General features: G+C 35.6%; 1 long non-coding RNA gene across 1 annotated transcript; it reads left to right on the plus strand.

Annotated features, from left to right (window-relative positions):
* Positions 1–528: 528 nt before the first annotated feature.
* Positions 529–3,282, plus strand: LOC130049510 (uncharacterized). The gene is made up of 2 exons (XR_008798040.1): positions 529–827; positions 2,374–3,282. It is a non-coding gene; the product is annotated as an uncharacterized LOC130049510 (long non-coding RNA).
* The last annotated feature ends 21,863 nt before the right edge of the window (positions 3,283–25,145 follow it).

Below are 25,145 nucleotides of genomic sequence, written 5' to 3' on the forward strand. Positions count from 1 at the left end.
AAGAACAGCAAAGGCATCATTAAAAATATTGATATGGAAGCATCCTTAGTTAGTCTAGATTCAAGTTTGTCTTAGTTACCACTCCAAGGGGTTGGATGGGACCACATTTTTAAAAATCTTCCTACTAAGCACATCCTTGGTAGGTCAGATGTGCATTGTGGCCTATGGGCCTCTTCCTCACATATAGCTTAATTATGCTTGCTACTCAGTTTTAGAATGTTTCAACAGTTAACACATTTCATTACCTCAAATTGAAGGTGTAACATATGCTTCTGGATTACAAATAATACCATCCAACATATTATATCCTTCATTTAATTCGATCTTGCATTAGAATCCATGCCATTCACTGCCAAACGTCACCTCGTTTCAGTACCTTCAGTACTTTGATTTTATTGATTTGTTTGTATGAGGCTGAGTCACGTGATACATATATGACTATGCATGACTAATTAGTGACGTATCGACCGATCACGACTAACGTACGACGTGACATTAAAAGCTGTCATGTTTGGGTAGCAGGGGACAGTTTCGCACTATAGGCCCGGTCAACTTTTTCAAAAAATGGAATTACCCCGTATTTGAAGTGATATTACATGTGTAAAAATGTATACAATAATTTTAGGATGCATGTCAAATGTAGCTGAGTGCTTAGTAAAAATGTTGATATACAACATGTAGGTGTCACCATGATTCCTAGCATATAGATGGGTGCAAATACGAAACTAAGACACGTGGTCAGTTGCTGAAGAAATTCCGGTGAAAACATGCAGGGTCTAGCAAAAGGTCTGTAGCTGTGAGGGAAGGTGGATGGTCCCATATGAGAGGTAAATTTTTGAGAAGGGCAGATAGGGTTCTTGATTGTGCACAGTGTCTAAATCTCCATGTTTGGTACTGTGGTGGTGTGGGGGTGGTGCGGATTAGTCCAAATGAGGGAAAATCAAAGTAAAAAAGGGGAACTTGCTCAGAGCATGTTTTGTGCACCAGCACCAGTATTTATAGATTACATGTAATTTAGGGTCATAATTTATTAACTACACTAATATGAAATACAAGTATTGACATAAAAGGGAAATATGATTTTTCATTAGTCTGTCATAATCTGACTTTGGTGTATACCCCCTATCCACATGTTTCAAAACCAAAGAAACTGTCCCCTGCCACCTTTAAGAGAATGGCATTTTTTGAAACCCATGGAATTCAGTCCATTTAATTAATATTATCAAGATAAATGTATTAGATATGTAATACAACCCTTTATTTCAATAGATGTATCACATTAGTATCACAATGGTAGACAACAGAGTCAAGGGGGGTAAGCTATGCTTTAGTACTATGGAAAACCAGAATCTGGTCAAGTATCATAGTGACATGTAAATACATGTAAATAAGCTTAGTGGTTAAAATAATGTTATTTGGGGTACTTCATATACTGTGTATTCTTTTTACATAGATTACATGTAGTTTTACATGTTCTACATGTAATTAACAAATTGTACTGATTGACAGGTCTCAGGTACAGTAGATCACATTTCTTCTCAGCACCATGATACATATTTATGAAAAAATACTTGCAGATAGAGAAATAAGTCATTTTAGAGACATTTTGTACACAAAAAACACAGTTAACACCATTTTCTCATTTATGGGTGGTACTTGTAAACAAGCCACCTCCCCTTTGACATTTGGCTGAAGTGCATGAATCTTTAGTTTTCACTATTAGGATGGCATAGAATAGAATGTAAGAAGAGAACAGGTATTCAAAATCTTGTTGGGGAGTTGTTTACTTAATTAGAGCATATTTCAGGTCTATACATATACAGTATGTAAAGAAGTAGACAGTGAAGTGGGAAATTTTCTTGATTTTAAGAGCAGTTATGTCCCTTTATCTCTCTCTAATCCATCATTTTCTACATAGGTTCTCATGATTACATGTTCAGCATGTAGCACCACATATAAGGTCACTTTTACCATAGATACAATATACTTGTAATATTATTTGTTAGGCACAGGGATCTTACTCGAACACTCTCATCACTCTAAAATGACAACATCATACACAGAAATGTAGGGTTTTTAAATAATTTTATTGCGTACACATTTAGGGCGGTCGACATGATGTATTGGTGTAGTTTCACTCAGAATAAGTCAGATTTGTCAAAAATGGGAGTTGACGTCAATGACATGAGATGTCAGAATTCTTAAAGGTAGCAGGGGACAGTTTCGCACTATAGGCCCGGTCAACTTTTTCAAAAAATGGAATTACCCCGTATTTGAAGTGATATTACATGTGTAAAAATGTATACAATAATTTTAGGATGCATGTCAAATGTAGCTGAGTGCTTAGTAAAAATGTTGATATACAACATGTAGGTGTCACCATGATTCCTAGCATATAGATGGGTGCAAATACGAAACTAAGACACGTGGTCAGTTGCTGAAGAAATTCCGGTGAAAACATGCAGGGTCTAGCAAAAGGTCTGTAGCTGTGAGGGAAGGTGGATGGCCCCATATGAGAGGTAAATTTTTGAGAAGGGCAGATAGGGTTCTTGATTGTGCACAGTGTCTAAATCTCCATGTTTGGTACTGTGGTGGTGTGGGGGTGGTGCGGATTAGCCCAAATGAGGGAAAATCAAAGTAAAAAAGGGGAACTTGCTCAAAGCATGTTTTGTGCACCAGCACCAGTATTTATAGATTACATGTAATTTAGGGTCATAATTTATTAACTACACTAATATGAAATACAAGTATTGACATAAAAGGGAAATATGATTTTTCATTAGTCTGTCATAATCTGACTTTGGTGTATACCCCCTATCCACATGTTTCAAAACCAAAGAAACTGTCCCCTGCCACCTTGCACATTTCCAGTCTTCGGGCAAGGTTGCCGTGTTAATAGATGTTTGAAATATTATGGACAATGGAAGACATATTGATTGTTAAACTTCTTTAAGTACTCGTGGATGCAATCCATTAGGCCCAGGTGACTTTGAAATTTTTAAAACATCAATTGTTTTCTTTACTTTCTCAACATTAATGGTCATTGAACTTAGTGGAGTTGCGTCAACTTTATTTATGGCATATCGCATAACAAATACAGGAAGGCAAAGGGAAAAAGGTTATCAGTATAGACACCAATACAACAGCAGTTAACACTCGCAATGCCATCAACTAATGGGCAGTGAATATCTTGTCCCTTCGACAGCCAAACTATGATATAACGTGATGAGCTTATCGAATACCTTATGTACGACTTAACTCTATTAAACTACTCAATTTAATGTCATCTTGTACGTTGGTCATTTCTTATTGACTGGTTATGAGTGTTGATTGAATAATGTTTAACGTCCCTATCAATTTAATTATATTTCTATAGTTACAAATGAAATTTGCAACTGTACGTTGTCTTTGCCTCTCATACACTGAAATTCTTATGATAAAACGATCCCGTGGGGCGATGGTGCATCGGATGAGACCGCAATAAACCGAGTCCCGTGTCGCAGCAAGTGTGGCACGATAAAGATCCCTCCCTGCTCAATGACCATAAGCCCCGTGCATAGGCCCCAATTTTGCAGCCCTTCACTGGCAGTATTCTCGAAAAGGACGTTAAACAATATACAATCAATTAATCTTATGCTAAAACGCTCTGAAAACACAGGACAGTGGCATCAAGGACCTTAGGTTATAAATCTGCAGGTTTCTTCAGACTTGGTAAACAGTTCAGCACATGTTGACTTTAGATCATTGCTGAATGCTCTCTTTACCTCTTCTGTTGTTTGGTCTTGTTATGGAACATTGCTTCGCTATACACTGATCGGTTTATTGGACGTAAATGTGACTGCCCAAGATGAACGAGGCCAGTAGGACACGCTACTTTCTATAGGGGGTGTAGAGCTCGCATGGCTTCGTCCACTCGTGTGGCACCTTGGACGTCGCAGTCTGTGGTAACATACCGGACTAATACATTATGCAAGGCCAGCTTTGTGCCAGTGTCCTTCCCCATCTCTTACTCTGAAAATTGTGCTGTCCGTGGTATAGATTGGAAGTACCAATTTGTACCAGTTATCCAATATGAATCCCTTTACAATGGGATTTCTTTTTTCTCTGTTGTAATTAATTGATTGATTGGGGTTTTACGCCGTTTTGGCAATATTTCAGCCATTTTACGGCGGTTAGCTAATTTAATTATGTTTGGTTGTGAGTGTTTGAATTTCCCTGACGGCCCCCAGTGAGCCTACTTTTTTTCGAACATCAGGTGTCGATGAGGGTGTGTCAAACAGGAGTAATTTATATTAGCATCAATTTCTCATCAATATACATCATATACCCACATACACATACCCAAATACAGATATTCAAATACACATCCAACATACACGTAATCAGGCCTCTGCTGGTGGACTATTAGTCCCCTAGGGTCTCTACAGCCCAGTAGCTAAATACTTCGTTACTAGCTTGAAAATACGGATGTATATTTAATTACTGTTATAAAATTTAGAAATTCATTTCAAAATTAAGGATTATCTCCCTCATGCATAGCTCTTGTCCTTGGACGAATTTGGCTCCACTTTTTTGGCACGCTGTTTTTGGCTATATTTAGCTCTAAAACTTCATAGTTATTCATCACTGAAGAGACATTTGTCGAAATGCGCATCTGGTGCATCAAAATTGGTACCGTATAAGTTTTACATACACATACCCATATATACAGATACCTATATATATATATATATATATATATATATATATATATATATATATATACCCTAATACACATACCCACATTCCTTCTCCCGATTGTAGTGGGTTCTGCCCCTCTGAAAATAGCAGGATCCATGCTTGCATTAAAAACTTAATTTCTTTAATCATTTATATTTTGAAATTAAAACCATCATAAGGAAATTTGATAAATTTTCCGCTGATCAAGTTATTCCCTTTCCCTGATATAGAGTTAGTTGTCCTGAAACCAAATGCAAGGTGGTGTACAAGAGAAAGAGATAAACTCGCCGGTAATTCTATATAATTTTCCTCATTTGTCATTGAATTTAATACATGTAGCCCCTCACTTATTGCCTTCAAAGTGGAAGCTATACCCAATTTAATAATCCATTTTGGTTAACATACCGTGGCGACCCGGGTTAGATTAGGTCCTCAGTACCCCCACGCTTGTCGTAAGAGGCGATTAAATGCGGTGGTATTTTGGTTGAGACCGCGAAAAGCGAGGTCCCGTGTCGCAGGTGTGGCACGATAAAGGTCCTTCCCTGCTCAATGGCCATAAGCGCCGAGGATAGGCCTAAATTTTGCAGTGGTGACGTCTCCATATGAGTGAAATATTGTCGAGAGGGATGTAAAACAATATTCAATCAATCAATCTTTGGTAAACTTTTCTTTCCGGACAAGTCTTTGCTTTCCTTATGTGGTATTTTCATTAAAATTAAACCAAGACCCCTTAGAGGCTAGTAAACATTAAATAACAATCATATGTAATTATATTTATTAGTTATAATTTTCCTTTAATTTCTGTCTCTTTTAAAAGCCACTATGGGCATATCTCTAAAAACGTATTTAAGGTGGTCAGAATTTTGATATATTTTTTTTTTTTACAGTTTTCTAAAATCTTATGAATATTGGGAAATCAGCAAATACTTTCAATACATGTATAATTCCATGGGGACCCGGGTTAAAATGGGTCCTCAGTACCCCTTGCTTGTGGTAAAAGGCGACTAAATGTGGCGGTCCTTGTGCTGTCTCATCACAGAAAAGCTCAACCAGTTTATCCAATGTAAAAAAAATATGAATAAAGCAGGTAAAAAGCTACAAATAAAGAAAATCGCATTAAAATGATCATTCAACCATTTCAAAATATCGAAAAAGCATTATAACACAAACGGTGTTCCATATTAAAAAAAATTTGGACAAGGTGCATCTTCTAGAAATTATGAAATCCTGATAAATTCACAGTAACAATACTTTCAGAAGTGTAGAAATACAAGAGTAAGTGAAATATATCGTAACATAGAATATAAATCAGTTTGAGAAGCGCTATTGGGAAATGGCACGTTGTCAACAATACTGAGCATAAATTGAATTGTTGCACCAAATCTGACTAAAGAAACATAAACTTTATCTTGCATATAAATCAGACATAGGAATAATGCCAATAAAATCACATTACTTACATCGTGGTGGTGTACAACTTCCAAAACAAACAGTTCTTTTACCATGGTGTAACCACGTGCGTCAATTGATAGGGGAGATAATCAAAGTCTATGGAGCGCAATTGGACGAATTTGGCTCCACTTTTTTTGGCACGCTGTTTTTGGCTATATTTAGCTCCAAAACTTCATAGTTATTTTAGATTTCAAACATTTCGGTTGAGCATCACTGAAGAGACATTATTTGTTGAAATGCGCATCTGGTGCATCAAAATTGGTACTGTATACGTTTTACATTATGACCCCTGGGTCGAGGCCTCTGCTGGTGGACTGTTAGTCCCCGAGGGTCTCTACAGCCCAGTAGCTTAGTACTTCGTTACTAGCTTGAAAATACGGATGTATATTTAATTGCTGTTATAAAATTTAGAAATTCATTTCAAAATTAAGGATTATCTCCCTCGTGCATAGCTCTTATCCTTGGACGAATTTGGCTCCACTTTTTTGGCACGCTGTTTTTGGCTATATTTAGCTCCAAAACTTCATAGTTATTTTAAATTTCAAACATTTCGGTTGAGCATCACTGAAGAGACATTATTTGTCGAAATGCGCATCTGGTGCATCAAAATTGGTACCGTATACGTTTTACATTATGAACCCTGGGTCGAGGCCTCTGCTGGTGGACTGTTAGTCCCCGAGGGTCTCTACAGCCCAGTAGCTTAGTACTTCGTTACTAGCTTGAAAATACGGATGTATATTTAATTGCTGTTATAAAATTTAGAAATTCATTTCAAAATTAAGGATTATCTCCCTCGTGCATAGCTCTTATCCTTGGACGAATTTGGCTCCACTTTTTTTGGCACGCTGTTTTTGGCTATATTTAGCTCCGAAACTTCATAGTTATTTTAAATTTCAAACACTTCGGTTGAGCATCACTGAAGAGACATTATTTGTCGAAATGCGCATCTGGTGCATCAAAATTGGTACCGTATACGTTTTACATGTAATAGGAATACACTACACTCTCACCTGCTATTGAAAATATCCCCACTTCGAATATAATACATAATAACATGGAATTTCTGCCTGAAATCCATAACTGAGACATGCAATCTATGCATAATACAACACAATATCAAAGTAAAAAAAAAAAAGGTTTCAGTCCTCATGAATTAAAAGGACCATCTCCGATATGTGTCTTGTGAGCAGAAAATAGGATTAAGTACCGTGTGCCAGAGCGTTTTTTACGTCACAATAGCAAAACATCGCACTGTCGGAAAACTTTGAACGGGTTCGACCTACATCAGGTACCAGTAAAGTGCGAAACGAAACGAAATCTACCGAAACGAGACGAAATAGATTGTATAATCGAACTCTATTAATTATAATAATAAAAAATGGTATCTTTAACCCCTGTTAAAGTTACCACATATAAATAAAATTCGCCTCCGCATTGATGTAAGCTTTCGGCATGACAGATACGAAGTTTTAAAAGTTGGAAGGGGGTGAGTAAGCACTAAGTTCAAATCCGAAGTTGATTGAATACTATGTGCAATTAGTTTCGGATCCATAAATTTTAGAACAGAGGGTTACAATTCGACATAAATACACGTTTCAGTATTTTTGCTCTAAAGACAAATCTATGTATACATGTGGATATTGTGTATTTGTGTGTAGTATATCAAACGGCGGATTCTGAGTATGTCTTCCCGTTCTCTTTGTAATTTCTGCTTCCCTTGTTCATAAACCTTTTGAGTTTACAAAATGCTTACCTCCTCCTGATATTATTGCATAAAAAATCCTGTTTTCCTTCCCGTTTTCAATTCCCCGTCTTAGCAACACCACAATTATATAGAGTTATATTTAGACTCACTACATATCAATAATATTTTTAATAGCACATGTATATACATCTTACCTAATTGCATTCATAAAATATGGTATACTATGTAACTTTTTCCATTATTGAAAGTATTCGCACCTCAGCAGTTAGAGATAAAATAAATGGTTAAGAGCTCTTCTTGCTTTCAAATTTCTCAGACACCAGTTTCTTAAAATAATGTATCTATACCCAAAGCCGAATCCAACGCCAGCGACCCCACTCCTTGTTTAGTGTGTTTCGCCAGACCTCTGAGACTGTAACTCTCCGTTCTGAAATTTATGGATCTGAAATTAATTCCACATGGTATTTAATCAACTTCGGATGTGTACATTTTGCTCACTCACCACCTCCCCCTTTCCAGCTTTTAAAACCTGTGTATCAGTCAAGCTGAAAGCCTACATCAAAGGGGAGGCGAATTTTATTTGTATGTGGTAATTTTCGTAGGGGCCTAAGATACCATTTCTAATAAAAGAGTTCGGTTATACAATCTGTTTCGTTTCGGCAGATTTCGTTTCGCACTTTACAGATACCCACCTACATGTGTATATTTTGGCATCGTGGGAAACCCACGGTTAATTACGCTTCGTTCCTTTCTCCATCACCCGTGGGTTCATTCATTCCTACTCGATGTGTGTCTGTATGTATGTATGCTGAACTTAAGGAACATTTTCATCGTGTCTTTATAGAGAGCTATGTAGGTATACATATATACACAGATATCTATTGGCTTGTAGGAAGGGTTGACAGCGGATACTCGTCAGGGACGTAGCAACAGAGGGGGGAGGGGAGGGCCTGATCCCCTCCCCACTTTTTAAAATGTTCCCCTTCTTTTTTTTACATGTTAAAACTCTTTCTGGTCCGACTGCCCCCCCCCCCCCATCCTTTTTTTTTGGCTGGCCCCCAGCTTCCCCCTTTCAAAAACGAGGCCACGCGCCTACTCGTGTCCCTTAACACTTCCAAAGGTAGGGGTGGGGACAAGAGTATGTATTTACTGTATGTGCCCCCTCCTTACACTTTTGGGACCCCAAACGGGATCCTCATCTTTCTAATAAATGTTGTTTGATAACATCCTCCCCTTAATTCTAGTGCAAGAAATTTCTGTTCAAAAATTGTTATTTGCTCTAAAGAAAGGTATACCATAAAATTCGGATATCTAGATTTGCGTGGGATTGATTATATACGTTAATTGTCCAATAAAAGCACTATTGTTTGAATCGGGTGGGTAATTACGTTATATTAACAGATTGTAGTTGAAAATGAAAGCTTTTAGACGCTTATGGCCATTAAGCAGGGAGGGATCTTTATCATGCCACACCTGCTGTGACACGGGGCCTCGGTTTTTGTGGTCTCATCCGAAGGTCCGTCTCATTTTATCTCATCTTACACAAGCAAAGGGGTACCGTGAACTTTTATAACCCGGATCCCCACGGGACTATTCCTCCTTCGTATGATGCTCAAAAGTAAACTGCAATTGTTTATTGATAAATTACTATTTGTACAAAAATCTAAAGAACACAGATTTATTGGTCTGCTACGAGGAAACAAACCACCAACCAACAAGGTAAATGGACCAAGATTGTTTAAATAATATATCACGTCGGTTACACTAAAGTAAATCAATGATGTATTATTCCACAAACAAATGTCATTACCCTCTATCTGCAAGTACAAACAGTCTGGAGAGTATATTTTGATAAGCTTGGATGCAATTTCCCTCACATCTTCAATTTTGCCACCAGGCTTTCCATAAGTATATACTTCCCAATAAGATGGGGAAAATTGTTAAATTACGCATGTGTCTATAAGCGAAACAAAACTGTGTCCTAGAATTAGAACTCTTGGACATAGTGAACCGATGCAATTTTCATCTGAAAAATTTAAATGAATTTAAATAAGTAAAATTTCCACAAATTACAGTCAATATTTACAGCTGAATTATTTAATTAATAGAGAGGAGACGAGCAAAACCTAGGAAATTATAGACTCACATACTATAAAATAATAGCTTTTGTATTTGTTAGGCATTTATACCAAACTGCTAGATGATTTGATATCAATACATCAAATAGCCTATATAAAGGGAAGAAATATCGCACGAAATGAAGGTCAATTTAGACATTGTTTGATGATTTCAGCTACTATGTTGTCAGCTTACCATATTTATGTAGGAATATTCCATTATCACCTGCGTATGGTGTGTACATCTCTCAACGGGTTCGATACACTGCGTATGGTCAGTTTTTAAATCGAAGCAGGGTACTGACAAATAAGTGGATGAGACATGTGTTTCAACAGTCTCGTTTAAAGTCAACATTTCGCAAATTCTATAGTCGTTATAACGATCTAGTTTGCCAATACAATCTATCATTGGGTCAAATGCTGTCTGACGTATTTCATACAGATTGTTAGACCGTTCTTGACGCACTGATTCTGACAACGGTTAAGTCAAGATATAAGGCTCACGGCGGGTGTGACCGGTCAACAGGGGATGCTTACTCCTCCTAAACACCTGATCCCACCTTTGGTAGGTCCAGGGGTCCATGTTTGTCCACCTATTTATTTTGTATTGCTTATGGAATTTATGAGATTGATCTCTGTTCGTTATCTTCACCTTTCACATAATTTGAAGGGACATTAGAACAGATGAGGTGAGGGAAATGTCCTTCCAACTATTAACTTGTAGGCATACTGCAATTATAACAGTGTTTCGAGGGGATTGTCATGTCCGCCGCACCATTCCACCCCCAAAGTTTGCATACCAATGGATGTTTCCCTTCTAATTATTCCAAAATCAACTCCCTCCTTCTGATGTTTTATCCTCACTGGCTGGAGGTTCTAACAAGTCCCCATTAAAAATTCCCTTTCGCCTCTGTTGGATGAGACTGCTGGTGATGGTGTTTTCTTTTTTGGGGTCAGGACCTCTGGGTGGTGTTGGTCATACTCAGGTCAGTTAAGGCTTCCCTAGAACAATTACAGTGCTGTAATAAAACGTGATTTCATATATTTCTCATTCCCTGTATATTACTATTGGATATGTGAACTGGTCGAGGGCACCTAGAAAAATCACTCAGTTGTGACAATCACCTTTGGGGTATATACGGGTAGAGTAAATTAGGTCACGTATAAGAAATGTGTACGTATTTATTGATTCATGTCAGCTTTAAGAACTTTGAAATATATGCTTATTCTTCAAGAGATGATTCACAATAGCACATCTCATCATAAAATGATGACAAAGATTGCAAATGACAATGCTCGAAAAATAAAATTTCCATCTGATGAAATGGATTCAGTTTTAGAAGGAATTCCAATCACTTTTTCCATAAACAGATTTTTCCTCTGAAGTTCTTACAATAACATTACTGTTAATTTGTTTATAATTTCTCTTTTGTTCCATAAAATATCAGACAGAAACTAAAGTCAGTTTTCTCACTGTTGAATAGTATAAATGCATTGATTTACTGATTCTTTCAACGAAGATTTGAAAATAAGTCCGCCTATTCTGTGTTTTGAAGAGTGGTGAGACGAATTCTTGAGTATTCTCTAAAGCCATTTACCAAAGGCTGTTTCTTGCCAGGATTTTTGCTACCAACAAAATCTATTATGATGACAGCCAAATGTTGATCACAATATTGTAATTTGAGCCTTCAGCTCAGGGGAGTTTAAACATGGGCCTTACTTGCTGTCTCTCGCATGTACTTCAAAACAGAAAATACATAGCAGATTCCTTCTTCCTATTAGAACCATCAGGACTGAATCCTGGTCGCCAAAGGGGGTTCAATATTCTAATTAAAGTGGTGTTTGAGGTCCTGGAGTAAATAAACGGAGGAGGAAAGATATCGACATTTACAAAAAAAAACCATTTAAAATTTGTAAAGGCACTTAACGTTTTGGCAAATGATATTTTGTATTGATATATATATTTTAATCGTCTAACACTCCGATTCACAACACTCCCGGGATCCGCCCATGTCTTTACAATACCTGGGCAAAATCAGCATTGTCAACCAATTACGCTCTCTCAACGGTAATACCAGAAATAAATAAGGTGTTTTATGGTCCATATGATTTGTTCTTATTCTCCCGCTTGCATTACCTTACTCCTGATTAAAAGGCCGATGTGAGTTGTCCTCCACACATCGAAATACCGCTCGATCTCCAATTAATTGTAGACTGAGGGCCTTCAGCTAGTCCACTGCCAGACCATGACATACTAGTATCTCTAGAGAATCGACTCTTAGTTCTTCAGATCTAACTATTTATGCCCTAAACCTAATTTCATCTAGTAATTCCGAAAGCAAACTTGAGGGCACCATTTTGATCTATATCATTCCCGAACATTTGAAAGTGTATCATAACAAGCATAATATAATGGTGTGACCATAAAGTGTGAAGACTTATGGACATAACGTAATAATGAAACTACATAACGTAATAATGTAACTATATAACGTAATAATGTAGCTATATAACGTAATGGTGTGACTATATAACGTAATGATGTAACTATATAACGTAATAATGAAACTACATAACGTAATAATGTAACTATATAACGTAATAATGTAACTATATAATGTAATAATGTAACTATATAATGTAACCATATAACGTAATAATGTAACTATATAATGTAACCATATAACGTAATAATGAAGCTATATAACGTAATGGTGTGACTATATAACGTAATGATGTAACTATATAACGTAATAATGTAACTACATAACGTAATAATGAAACTACATAACGTAATAATGTAACTATATAATGTAATGATGTGACTATATAACGTAATAATGTAACTATATAATGTAATAATGTAACTATATAATGTAACCATATAACGTAATAATGTAACTATATAATGTAACGATAACGTAATGATGTAACCATATAACGTAATAATGTGACCACATATATAGAAAAATATCGATGTAATGCAATGATGTTACCAATTAATGTAATGATAATGAACAGTGATCAATTTTATAACTCCCACTAGCGATACAGTAGAGATAGTTGTTTAGCGTCCCACTCGAGCATTTTTACCCGTATGGAAACACCACCGTTATCAAACAAACAATTTTTCCACAAAAAATCACAGATTTCTGGAAACGGTGAATAACTTTTATAGCAAACAAAAAATAACACAAAAACAACTGCATATATTAGAACCCACTACACTGGATTACATTGAAAAAAAATGTGAACAATAGATAAGCCTAAATTCCTCATTTTGGGGGGAAACAAGCGATTGTTGCACAAAAAATCACAGATTTCTGGAAACAGTGAATAACTTTTATAAAAAACAAAAAATAACATAATAAGAGGCCCAAGAGCCTAGAATCGCTCTTCTGATAAATTGTACAACCCCACCATTTCTATTCTTAGCCTCTTAGTATTCTAAATCTTTAGTTAAATCCTAAGAATTCAAAAAAGTAGGTCAATGTGACCTACTTTTTGGTTTACACATTTTGAGAACCCAAGAAATATCAACTGACAAAGTTTGATGATTTTAAGCCAATTGGTATCTGAATATTAAAATATAGCTGTCAAATTCCAATCGTAGGTCATGGTGACCTACTTTTTGGTCAACGAACTCCGAACATGCAAAGACCCATCAACTGACAAAGTTTGATGACTGTAGGTCAAATAGTATCTGAATTATATAATTATAACCGTCCAATTCCAAAAGTAGGTCAAGTTGACTTTTTGATCGAAACCCTTCGAACATACAAAACCCAACAACTGACAAAGTTTGATGACTGTAGGTCAAATAGAATCTGAAATATATAAATATAGCCGCCCAATTCCAAAAGTAGGTCAAGGTGACCTACTTTTTGGTCAAGACCCAACAACTGACAAAGTTTGATGACTGTAGGTCAAATAGTATCTGAATTATATAAATATAGCCGTCAAATTCCAAAAGTAGGTCAAGGTGACCTACTTTTTGGTCGACACACTCCGTAGACTCAAGATGCATCAACTGACAAAGTTTGATGATTGTAGGTCAAATAGTGTCTGAAATATAGTAATTTAGCTGTCAAATACCCAAAGTAGGTCACGGTGACCTACTTTTTGGTCGACACAAACCGAAGACTGAAGACGCATCAACTGACAAAGTTTGATGATCCTAGGTTTTACAGTGCCCAAAATATGCATCTAAAATTGAAAATGTGAAATTTGAATATCTGCAAAATTCAAAAGGTAGGTCACTGTGACCTACTTTTTTATGAATATGTTTCAAGGCCTCAAGATGCATCAACTTACAAGATTTGATGATTCTAAACCTCTCGATATTTGAAATAACAACTTAAAATATATCTATAAATGATAAGCCATAAAATTCAGAAAGTAGGTCATGGTGACCTATTTTTCAGTTGACGCATTTCAAGGTCCCATGATCCACCAACTGACAAATTTTGATGATCATAGGCTTCAAAATGTCCAAGATATGCATCAAAATTAATTTTGAAATAAATACCTGCAAAATTCAAAAAGTAGATCACCGTGACCTACTTTTGAGACAACTTGACACAAGGTCCTAAGATGCATCAACTGTCAAAATTTGATGATCCTAGTCCTTATAATGACTAAAATATCAAAAATTTAAGGAAATATAAATTTAGGTCAACTTTGAAGTGACCTTGAGACCACGCCCTTTGCCCCAGGGTAATGCCTTGAACAATTTTGAATCTACAACATATCCTCATCCTTATGTGTAAGTTTGATGATAATCTGCCCAGTGGTTCTTGAGAAGAAGATTTTTTAGCAACCACTACTTTTGTTTGTATTTTCCTGATTATCTCCCCTTGTTAAAGGGTCACATCCCTCTATTTAGTATGTATGAAAGCCCTTGGGCCAATGATACCCTGTAACAAATTTGGAAAAAAAATTGGCCAAGGGGTTCTTGAGTTATAGCCCTTTTTCTAAAAAGTTTACGCACACCGCACAAATGGACATAGCATTAGCTCTTTGAGCCTTCGGCTCAGAAGAACTAAAAAGGTCGCTTGTGCAATTACAATAAAAGTTTGATTACGAACTCGAAAACTGGAGTAAATACTCCTAGGAGTACATACTCGAAATGTTTCATAACCTTAGAATCTGACCACGTACTCCTAAGAGTGTGATTTTGAATTCGAGCTAGAGTTGGAGCCCGAGCCAACTTTTATAACCTCCTAGCCAGAACTATTGGGTAGTTGATTTACAAAGACAGAGATGCCACTGGGTGAGGAGAATGCTTCCAATACCACTGTGACTGGATGACAACAACAATAACCATGAAGTCATTTGTATTTGTCAAACAATTTACAAAGACTCTGATTCTGTGATAGGGTGTGATGACCAAAACTGTCCCTATTCGTGGTTGCATTTCAAAAGTGCGGGGATCAAACGTGTTCCAAAGGGGACATGGTTGTGTAAACACTGCAGGCTGAAAAAGAAGGCAGCATTGAAAAAATGACGTGATCTAGTGTTGTGAGCCAATTGTTATCTTGTCATATTTAAAAGAGAAATCTTTGACTGACTATTGTTTCATTGAAAATTTTTGTTATTTATTATGTAACTTGCATATTTTTATAAGTTGATATAATATAAAAAAACAAAAAACTCTCAAACCGTTGTCCTATGTGTAATCATGTTGCAATATTAACATTTACTAGCACGAATACTGTTGTTGTCGTGTTCTGTTCTTTTTCATTAACTTTGAATCAAATGATAAATTATGCCACACATATATTTCGTATGTTTTGAAAATAGTGCACCTGGTCCAGCTTTCTCCAAAAGCTATGCAAGTATCACATTAACGACTCTCTAGAGAGTACACACAGAGGAGTTCCACTCCCATGCTATTTTAATGCAAATCGATCAAGTGAATTGTCTTTTCTAAATTTATTTGATTATTTGAATGCTTATTTTTTATCTGTATTTCTCACCTTTATGTATTATATTGAAATATATTTTTCTTAATGTAGTTAAGAGAGCCCTTATTCTGAAGTATTGGGGTTAATAAACCTCTTCAAGACAATGAAGCCATACTCGGCTAAATTATTCAAACAATTCATGAGAACTTCGATCTTTATGTTTGTATTTGATTTTGTATTACTTGTAGGAGTTATGAGATTGATCACTTCGTTTTCTTCACCTTGCATTTGCAAAATATCAAGAAAGATGAATGTAGCTTCATTGTATAATTATATTCATGACTGTTGATCTCTCTGTTCATCAAGAGAAAAAAAAGTGTTCATAAATTTATTATTTCATGATCATATTAGAATTATACAAGTCAAAACACAATGGCAAGATTTTAAAGTCAACCAATGCTTTTTTCAAGAGTATATACAATACTGAACACATAACAATATTCAATCACTGTCAATCAAATGACACAATATATAATCACTGTCAATCAAATGACAACCGATTCACATAGGTTGGATAGAGCACAGCAGACGGTGGTGATTTTGTCTATAGTTGGGAAGGTGAAGATAACGAACAGTGATCAATCTCATAACTCCTACAAGCAATACAAAATAGACAGTCTCGTTACTACAGTGTAGGTAGTCGATTGGAGTGGTGCTCTGCAGAATTGTATATTTGTTTCTAACAAGTCCAATGACCCTCTCTACGAGTCCACGTGAATTCTGGGTTGAGCTATTTTCCTTGTCGTTTCAAATTGGTGAAAGTTGTTTCTTTCCACGTGTAAAAGTAGGAATTTTAACTTCGGCAAAGCTTAAACCTAAACTTTCTTGAATATCAAATCCTCTGTCTGCTAGGACGATATCACCTGGTAATAACGTTGTTAACAGGTAAAAAAGTAATGTATTGCATTTTTCTTTTGTTCGTTTTGTCGATTTTTTAAAGATTGAAAAATTGTTAAGTCGTACGAAAATTAGAACACCAGAAAATTATCTCCCTTGCCTTGAAGAGCATTTCAACCAATAGTTGAAAATTTTCACTTCATGCACTTTCTACCAATGAAAAAAAAGAGAGAAAGTGCAAAGTCCGAAGACTGTAAAACACTTCAACTCTGTATACCAAGGAAGACGGTAATGAATTATACCGAATCCCACAATAACAGTTTTCACGAGGCGCGTGTCAATACATGTCCCCTTGTCCCAAAGATGCTTAAAACTAAATAAGAAAAGAGATATATGCCCCAAATGGTGCTAAAATTAACAAGAGACCCATGGGCCACATCGCTCACCTGAGTCACCTTGGCTCATATTTAAAGATTTTTCCTATATATTCGCATGATCCCTATTGTATATATCTGATATAGTACAATAAACTACAGTACTACTAGTGCTTACCAGTCAGAGTACCTCCTCTGTATAGATTTGATATATTACAATAAATTACAGTACTACTAGTACTTACCAGTCAGAGTACCTCCTCTGTATATATCTGATATAGTACAATAAACTACAGTACTACTAGTACTTACCAGTCAGAGAGTACCTTCTCTGTATATATCTGATATATTACAATAACTTCAGTACTAATAGTACTTACCAGTCAGAGAGTACCTCCTCTGTAGATATCTACATACAGACACTTTGTTGGTGTACTCTGATCCGACCCAGAGAAGGTGAGTTTTATCATCAAAGTTCAGGCCGTGTGGATAGCCTATCCCGTGTTCTCGTGTCAGTAACAGAGACAGGAAGTGACCGTCCTTGTCAATCATCTGTACTGTGTGAGTGATTAAATCACACACCAGGATGTGTGACAGCGCGTCTGTACAGATTCCTCATGGTGATAGTGATGCAGATGATCTTGATGGAGCAAGTTAGGGGATCAAGTTCTGGCTTCAACAGAAAATATGTTTTTCAGGCTAGATTCAACTTCGTATGTGTAAAAATCGCTACATCTTGCATATTCAATGCAAAAATTAGACATGTTACAAGCCACAATAAACTTCCTCTCAGCACTTTTCAAATTAAGAAATTAATATGCTTTGGAGTTATATTAACTTCAACTTGCATAGATATCTGGATATCGTGCCAATTCAACGATTTATACGTACACGATACGTTTTTATCTTGATATTTGTCATTTTGATCACGTGATACAGAGTTGATGTAGAGACTGTCGGTCTGGTGAAAAATGTATAGGAGGTCAATATGCACTTAATGATATATAGATATTGGTTTTGTATAAAATGGTTGTTTTTACAAAATTTGTCACAAATTGATCTGTTTATTAATGCTTTTTTCCCTGACATATTTCTATGACCCTACTTAACACAACTGCGCAGGTATGGCACGATAAAGATCCCTCCCTGCTCAAAGGTCATAAGTACCGAGCATAGGCTGAAATTTTGCAGCCCTTCACTGGCAGTGGTGACGTCTCCATATGAGTGAAATATTCTCGAGAGGGACGTTCAACAATATCAATCAATCCTTGACTAAACAAGCTTCAATTTTTTAGTTCACCTGAGTAAACATAGTTGACCTATTGCAATTGGTCTGCGTCATGCAATTGAATATTTCTAACTTTTTGATAAATAGTGTTTCAACTCTTTCCGGATTTGGTATGAAGCATCTTTGAAACAAGTTGGGATAAATTTTTGAATTTCAGGACTCGATCTTGCACCTCTTGGTCCTTAGGGGTAAGGCAAAAACTGCCAAAAATTTATTAATTTTCAAAATACTTCTCTACAACTGCAAATGTGCAAGAAAAACTAAATGCATAGTGATGTAGAGCAGGAAGGCCTCTACCAAAATTGTAAATTTCATGATCTTAGGTTCTTACTCCAGGGTGAGGCCAAACTTGGTAAATGTATAGTGTTCATGTGTAAAACATTTACATTACATGTACGTCTTATTTAATGCTATTGATACTAAATTGAAACTAAATATAGATATTTAGAAGGAGGAGAGAGTCCTTTACCACATTTATAAATTTCATGATCTTCGGGGATAAGGGTATGGGACCAGGGTGGAGCCAAAATTATTATGGTGATTATTGTCTGTATTATTTGAAATAATTCTTGAAGTTTGCTGATACCTTATAAAACTAAATACATATGTAGGAAAAGCAGAAAAGGATGTACCAAAATTTTGAATTTTGCAATCCCACGATTTTGACTATAGGACAGGTCCAAATTAGTTATATAATGTAAATGTTACAAATATTACATTATGTAAAGCCTTTCATCAGTATAGGCACTTTTGAGGGAATGTTAAGTTTTAAGAACAATCTTTCCGTAGGGATTCTGGTTAGAACAGGTCCTCATGCAGTACCCCTTGCTTGTTGACTAAATGGGGCGGTCTTTTGGAACCAGAAACCAAGGTATTTAAGTATTTAAATGAGAAACAGATCACAATCAACAGTGGCCTAAATTATTGGACAGGTATTGAAGCAGAACAATGTAAACGTGAAATATGTTTTAAGTAATATTTATAAATATATTAAAAATCTTTGTTAGATATTTAACTGTATTTTAATCAATGAAGAGTCCATGAATCAATGTGGCAACTCTAATTTGTATATAAATTATATAGAAAATACCATTTTAAGATCCACATTGTACATTTTGTTATTGGGAGTTGAACTATGTTCAATCTCCCTGGGTCATCACGCACTTTTCTGCGCAGTAATTTGTATTGATTTGTATAGTGGTCGTCAGCGGGGGTTCTGTGTCAGCTGATTTACTCCTAGGTAAATCAACATAAACTTTTATAAACATCCGCCATTAAATAATCCATGTAACTTTTCTGAATTAATCTAATTTTGATAATTGATATGTAAATAAATGCAATGATATTGTATTCAAATCAATTTGAATACAAGATTTCGATCAAATTGATACTGATAGACATAGAAAAATAAAAGATAAGGTTGAAAATTGTCGTTTATAGCGCAGCGTCACCTATAAACATTGATAGGGAAACGAACGACAACTGCACACAAGCCCTATTGACACCGTGGCGCGAAATATCGAATATGGTGCGAAACCTCAGAAAATTTACAAGAAATAACTCTACAACATTGTGTATGTGTATATATTTGTTTTTTTTTAATGTGATATAAAAAATGCTTATATGTCACATGTAGATTGAATTAAAACACGTCATTCCCAGTCAACAACTTTCGATTGGGATCGGAATACGAAATAAAATTTCTTATATCCGGTGGCAAAGTGAAACTGCTTCATGCTTCAAGTTATTGAATTACGTAGTAATTGCACGTTACACATTAGAGAACTGTTCCTTTTAATAAAGAAAGTCACAAAATAGATACAAAGTGAATGTACTTTATTCATTACTGTTACCGAGCTTTCGTCGACTATAATCTCGAAATGGCGTGTTTCGCTGCGCTTGATGACGGTAAGGTCCACATTTTCTACGTGAGTAGTGTGGTATTTGTATATGATTTTTTTGCGCATACATGGTATGTCTCGGCTAGGAATAATGGAAACTTTCTCACCTATGTATGTAAAGACATATTAATCTCTATTTTTAAAAATGTAGAACACTTTTATCAAATGACAATGTTTGAAAACGCTGAGAGCCCCGATGTCAGAATTTCCTTTTCCAAGACATCAATATGTCAAATTCATTATCCTTTTTGAATAGTATGTACCATATTTTGTACCAGTTATCCATTTTGAATCCCCTATTACAATGGGATTTTGCTGCACTCTGTAATGTTTGAGTGGATGTCATGAGTGTGTGTCAAACAGAAATTTCAAGAGCATGGGATAAGGTGCTGCCATGTATTACTTCACTATCAAAGTTTAACCCAGTTGCCACAATGTTGAATTTATGCTGCAAAAAGGATTGGAAATTGCTCTGGTCAAAACACATTGTTTATTTGTCTACAGATGAAAGAGACATGAGGATTCTTCCTCACAAACTGAAAAAAAAATAGTTATGGATCTTGTACATGTATAGTTTATTAATCACTATAGATTTCCAGCATCACAAGTCTGATTCCACTATATGCTTTCCATACTGTCAGGTTCATTCACCCCCTGTTTGAGCCACAGTATATATAATATCCCAAATACCTTGGCAACAAATAACATTATTTGACTAGTGTTTCATTTTTAGCGGAGTTGCGATGAAGTCGAGCTCGGCTTATGATCTGATGAAGTACCTTTGGGCGGGCACGCATCAACATTTCATTTCCGCACCATAGCTCTTGATCAAATTATAGGATCTCATTCAAACTTAGATGGATTGTCACCCTCAGTAAGATGAGGAAGCCTATCGATTCTGGTGTCACTAGGTCAAAGGTCAAGGTCACTGGCTATAAATAGACTGAAATTTGGAGAAAATTTTGTTTTCCGCACCATAGCTCTTGAACGAATTATAGGATCTCAATCAAACTTACATCGATTAAGTAAGACAAGAAGCCTATCGATTCCGGGGTCACAAGGTCAAAGTCACAGTGGCTATAAATAGACTGAAATTTGGAGAAAATTTTGTTTTCTGCACTATATTTTTTTAACAAATTATAGGATCTCAATTAAACTTAGATGGATTATCGCCCTTGATGAGAAAAAGAAGCCTATTGATTTTGATCAAGGGTTAAAGGTCAAAGTCACAAAGGATTTAAGTCGGCTGAAATTTATGTACGCAAAATTTTGCTCCCTGCTTGATAATTCTTGAAAACGTTTCTGCCGGTTCCCTCTATGCCCATTCCTTGCGCAACTTGGCTTGTGCATTTCCGATGCCCGACAATTTTTAATTTTTTTGCATTTCATTTATTTTGAGTTATTATACAATTATTTACCATTCCATTGATCCTCTACAGGACTGTAGTATACTCAGGTGACAGTTTAGCATATTGGACTACCTTTTCAAGTAATGAATCCTTAGAATTAGCTATAACTAGGATTAAACTTGAATGTATATATACAGGGGAAAAACTTCTTCATAACTGCAAGGCATTGATAACCATATTGATTTGAAAGTTTGGGCCATAATATGTGGTCACATTTTTCATGAGAATATAAAGGGGTGAAATTCTAGAAAACAACAACACGACTTCAGTTACTCGAGGAGCGTTGTGGCCCATGGGCCTTCCATTATCCATGTTTGCTGTTGTAACGCTTTGAAAAACAACAACAGTTGATTTGTATCTAAAATCATGATAATGTTCAGTCATTTATCCCCCTACCCTTCCAGTACTATCTTCTCTAACTGAATTTCCACAATGTTCAACTCCCACGAGTACTTTAAGTACTTTGATATTGGTATGCAAGCAATATTGTGCTGCTTGAAGCTATTGAGAATTTCTTCAAATGAAAATAATAATTGGATTGTTGTAAGAATCCATCTTCTCCACAAGCAGGTCAGCGGCGCACTTGGACAGAAGAAGAGGACAGAAATGTAGCAGAGGAAATAAATGATGTAACACAAAAAGGAAATAAGGGATCACTAAACAGTAAGGGACTTTAGTTTAGTTTTTCACATATGAAAAACAGTTTTTAATCATCTAAAGGAAATCCTATGCGTTTATGTTTTAATCAGTTTTGTTTTGTTCGACGATTGACCCTTACCGCACCATCACCCCACCCAATAAAAAAAACTTAAACAATTCTCAACATTTCAACTTCAGTATGCTTTTCTTTAAATTTGTCAATATTGGTGTTTATCAAAAATCAAGAAATTTTTAAATAATTTTAGTTTTACAACCAGGATTTAAATTAAGGGGCATGGACAAGATTTGAGCTGAAAATTTTCAAATTTTATTTTTCCATTTTTATTGTTTACAATGCTTATAACTAAAATATTTCTAATAGTCAACCAAAATTTTAATATCAGTTGTTGAGTTACAAGTGAGATACAGTACTCAAAATTCTTTGTTATGTAAACAATTGCTTGTGCCATATGTTTTTGTTTACATATATATTGCTTAAAGGTCATATGAAACAATATCCCGAAGAAATTGAGTTATGTATGGAAATTCATAAATCAAGGTTCATTAAACAATAATTCATTTATTTTTTTATTCAATGCATTATAACGTCACAACAGCTGATCAAATGTACTCGATCACGAAAATGATTTTTTGATGATCGCGGCTTATCTCCCTTGCTGGTGAAGTCAAAAAGACCCACTGTGATGTAGACAACTAAGCTCATAACATGGTATAACTAAGTATTAACTGCATAGCTTTGAGATATGCCACAGTGTGCTGCATTTAATTGTAGTACATGTGTTAGAGGGTAGAAGAGGGTGCGGTGCATATATACCTCTTCCCAAGGGATACTAAATTTAGAAGAAAAAAATGTGGGTATAAAATCTCCGACGCGATCACATGATGGATTTGTTGCCATGAACACTGCACTTCGGTACATCCTAGCCAAACAATGTGGACACATATACATCAATTTGAAATTAGACGCTGTGCCGATCATTTTTTATTATCCAAAGACTGAGGCAAATCAAAATATTAATTAAAGTCAACCGCCTAGTTAAAGCGAAGACACTGGAAGTAGGTCTATGTAGGCCCTATTAGCCTACTAAATTACACAACGGTTGGTTATCATTGTATGTAATCACAAAAACATATTCCATCAATGAACATGAACTTTGAATAAATCTACTCAAAATTATCATATCTTATCTAGCCTACATTACAAACTCTATCAGTCAACGATATTCGTATACTTTCATGTTATATAGCTACTACTACTATCCCAAAAGTGTGTAATTTTTATTTTTTTATTATTTTAAAATTCAGTTGAATTAAAATTATTAATAAGCCTTTCATTTATAAAATTCAAAAAGAAAATCATGAAGTATCATTCAGAAATTATAATTTATATTCCATATACTATAAATATTAGTTGTTGCTAGTAATTACTTGACACAAAGAGGACATGATGCTAAAGGCTGGAAAATCGATACCATCCACCACTCTAAACAACAGGACAGTGTTTCTTGTGGAGTTTACTGCATGAGGTAAAGAAAGTCAATTTTGAAGCGAAGTATCAGGCTGAAATGTTAGAGTGGTTTACTTGTAGCAGTTTAACAGCTAATGCTATATTACCCATGGATGCAAGAGAAAGAAGACTTACTTGGAGCATTTAATAACTATGAGGATCAATACAAGGAAAAAATTGGTATAATCAATGCAAATAAAATGAAATGGATCATGGTATTACTGACATTTTGGAGAATAATATGGATGAAATTAGCTGTGAAACTCATGTGGTGGCTGCAGAAATTCAACATATCTTGCACGAGATTAATCATGCGGCTGAGAAAAATGGAGAATGGACGACACATGTTGCGGACAGACATACTTTTTATCGCAATCTACACCTCCTGTGCGTTCAACTTAAATTGTAAACCTTGTCGAGTAAGTTCAAAGGGGATTGCAGATTGTAGAAAGTTCAGCACGGGTTGCGTGAAAATAACGCCATTGCCATTCAGGAATCTACGGGACATCCTCGTCCAAAGATACAGCATGATCATACAGCCCCCTGAAGCAATTGCATTTGCAAGAAGTTTTATAGGTAGCCATGGGAAACGGTGTACTAGTAAAGTAAGTAAAATTATTGTACTATAGATCGGACATAATGTTTTAAAATTATATTTTATTATTTTTTTCATATTGGAAATGTAAAAAGATTTATGCTCTCTCTTTAATTATTTTTATTCACTATCTCATGTCGACGGTGAAACTACTAAGTTTCTATACAAGCGTGATAGCTGGCTAGGTTGTCGACCAATGCATTGGTGATAAAAATAGAGTATGGCGTATTTCAAAAACTGGTTCTGTACGCTATTTTTAAGAGAAGTTCGGATCACCTCGTTTGTTTGTTTTTTTTGTTGTTTTGGTTGGTTGATTCATGACATTTACATTAAATTAGCGAAGCGCAAGTAGGTATGGTATGTAGAGATACAATGTATCAGTAACTAGATAAAGCAGACTATAGGAACTCTTCAATTCCAGGAGATGAAATATTGTGCCATGGAAGTCTTCATTTGAACGGAAAATTTAGTGCCTATTTTCATTTTGGGATTACCTAGCCGTTAAGCAATTCAAAATTGATAGTGATAGAGAGTTAGTTTGATAGTCAAATAACTTATTTGAAGCGAACTGCAGTGTCAAATAAGTGCTGCTCCGAGATTCGGCGAAGACGTCAG

This window comes from Ostrea edulis, chromosome 8 (genome assembly GCF_947568905.1).
Source record: "Ostrea edulis chromosome 8, xbOstEdul1.1, whole genome shotgun sequence".
NCBI lineage: Eukaryota > Metazoa > Mollusca > Bivalvia > Ostreida > Ostreidae > Ostrea > Ostrea edulis.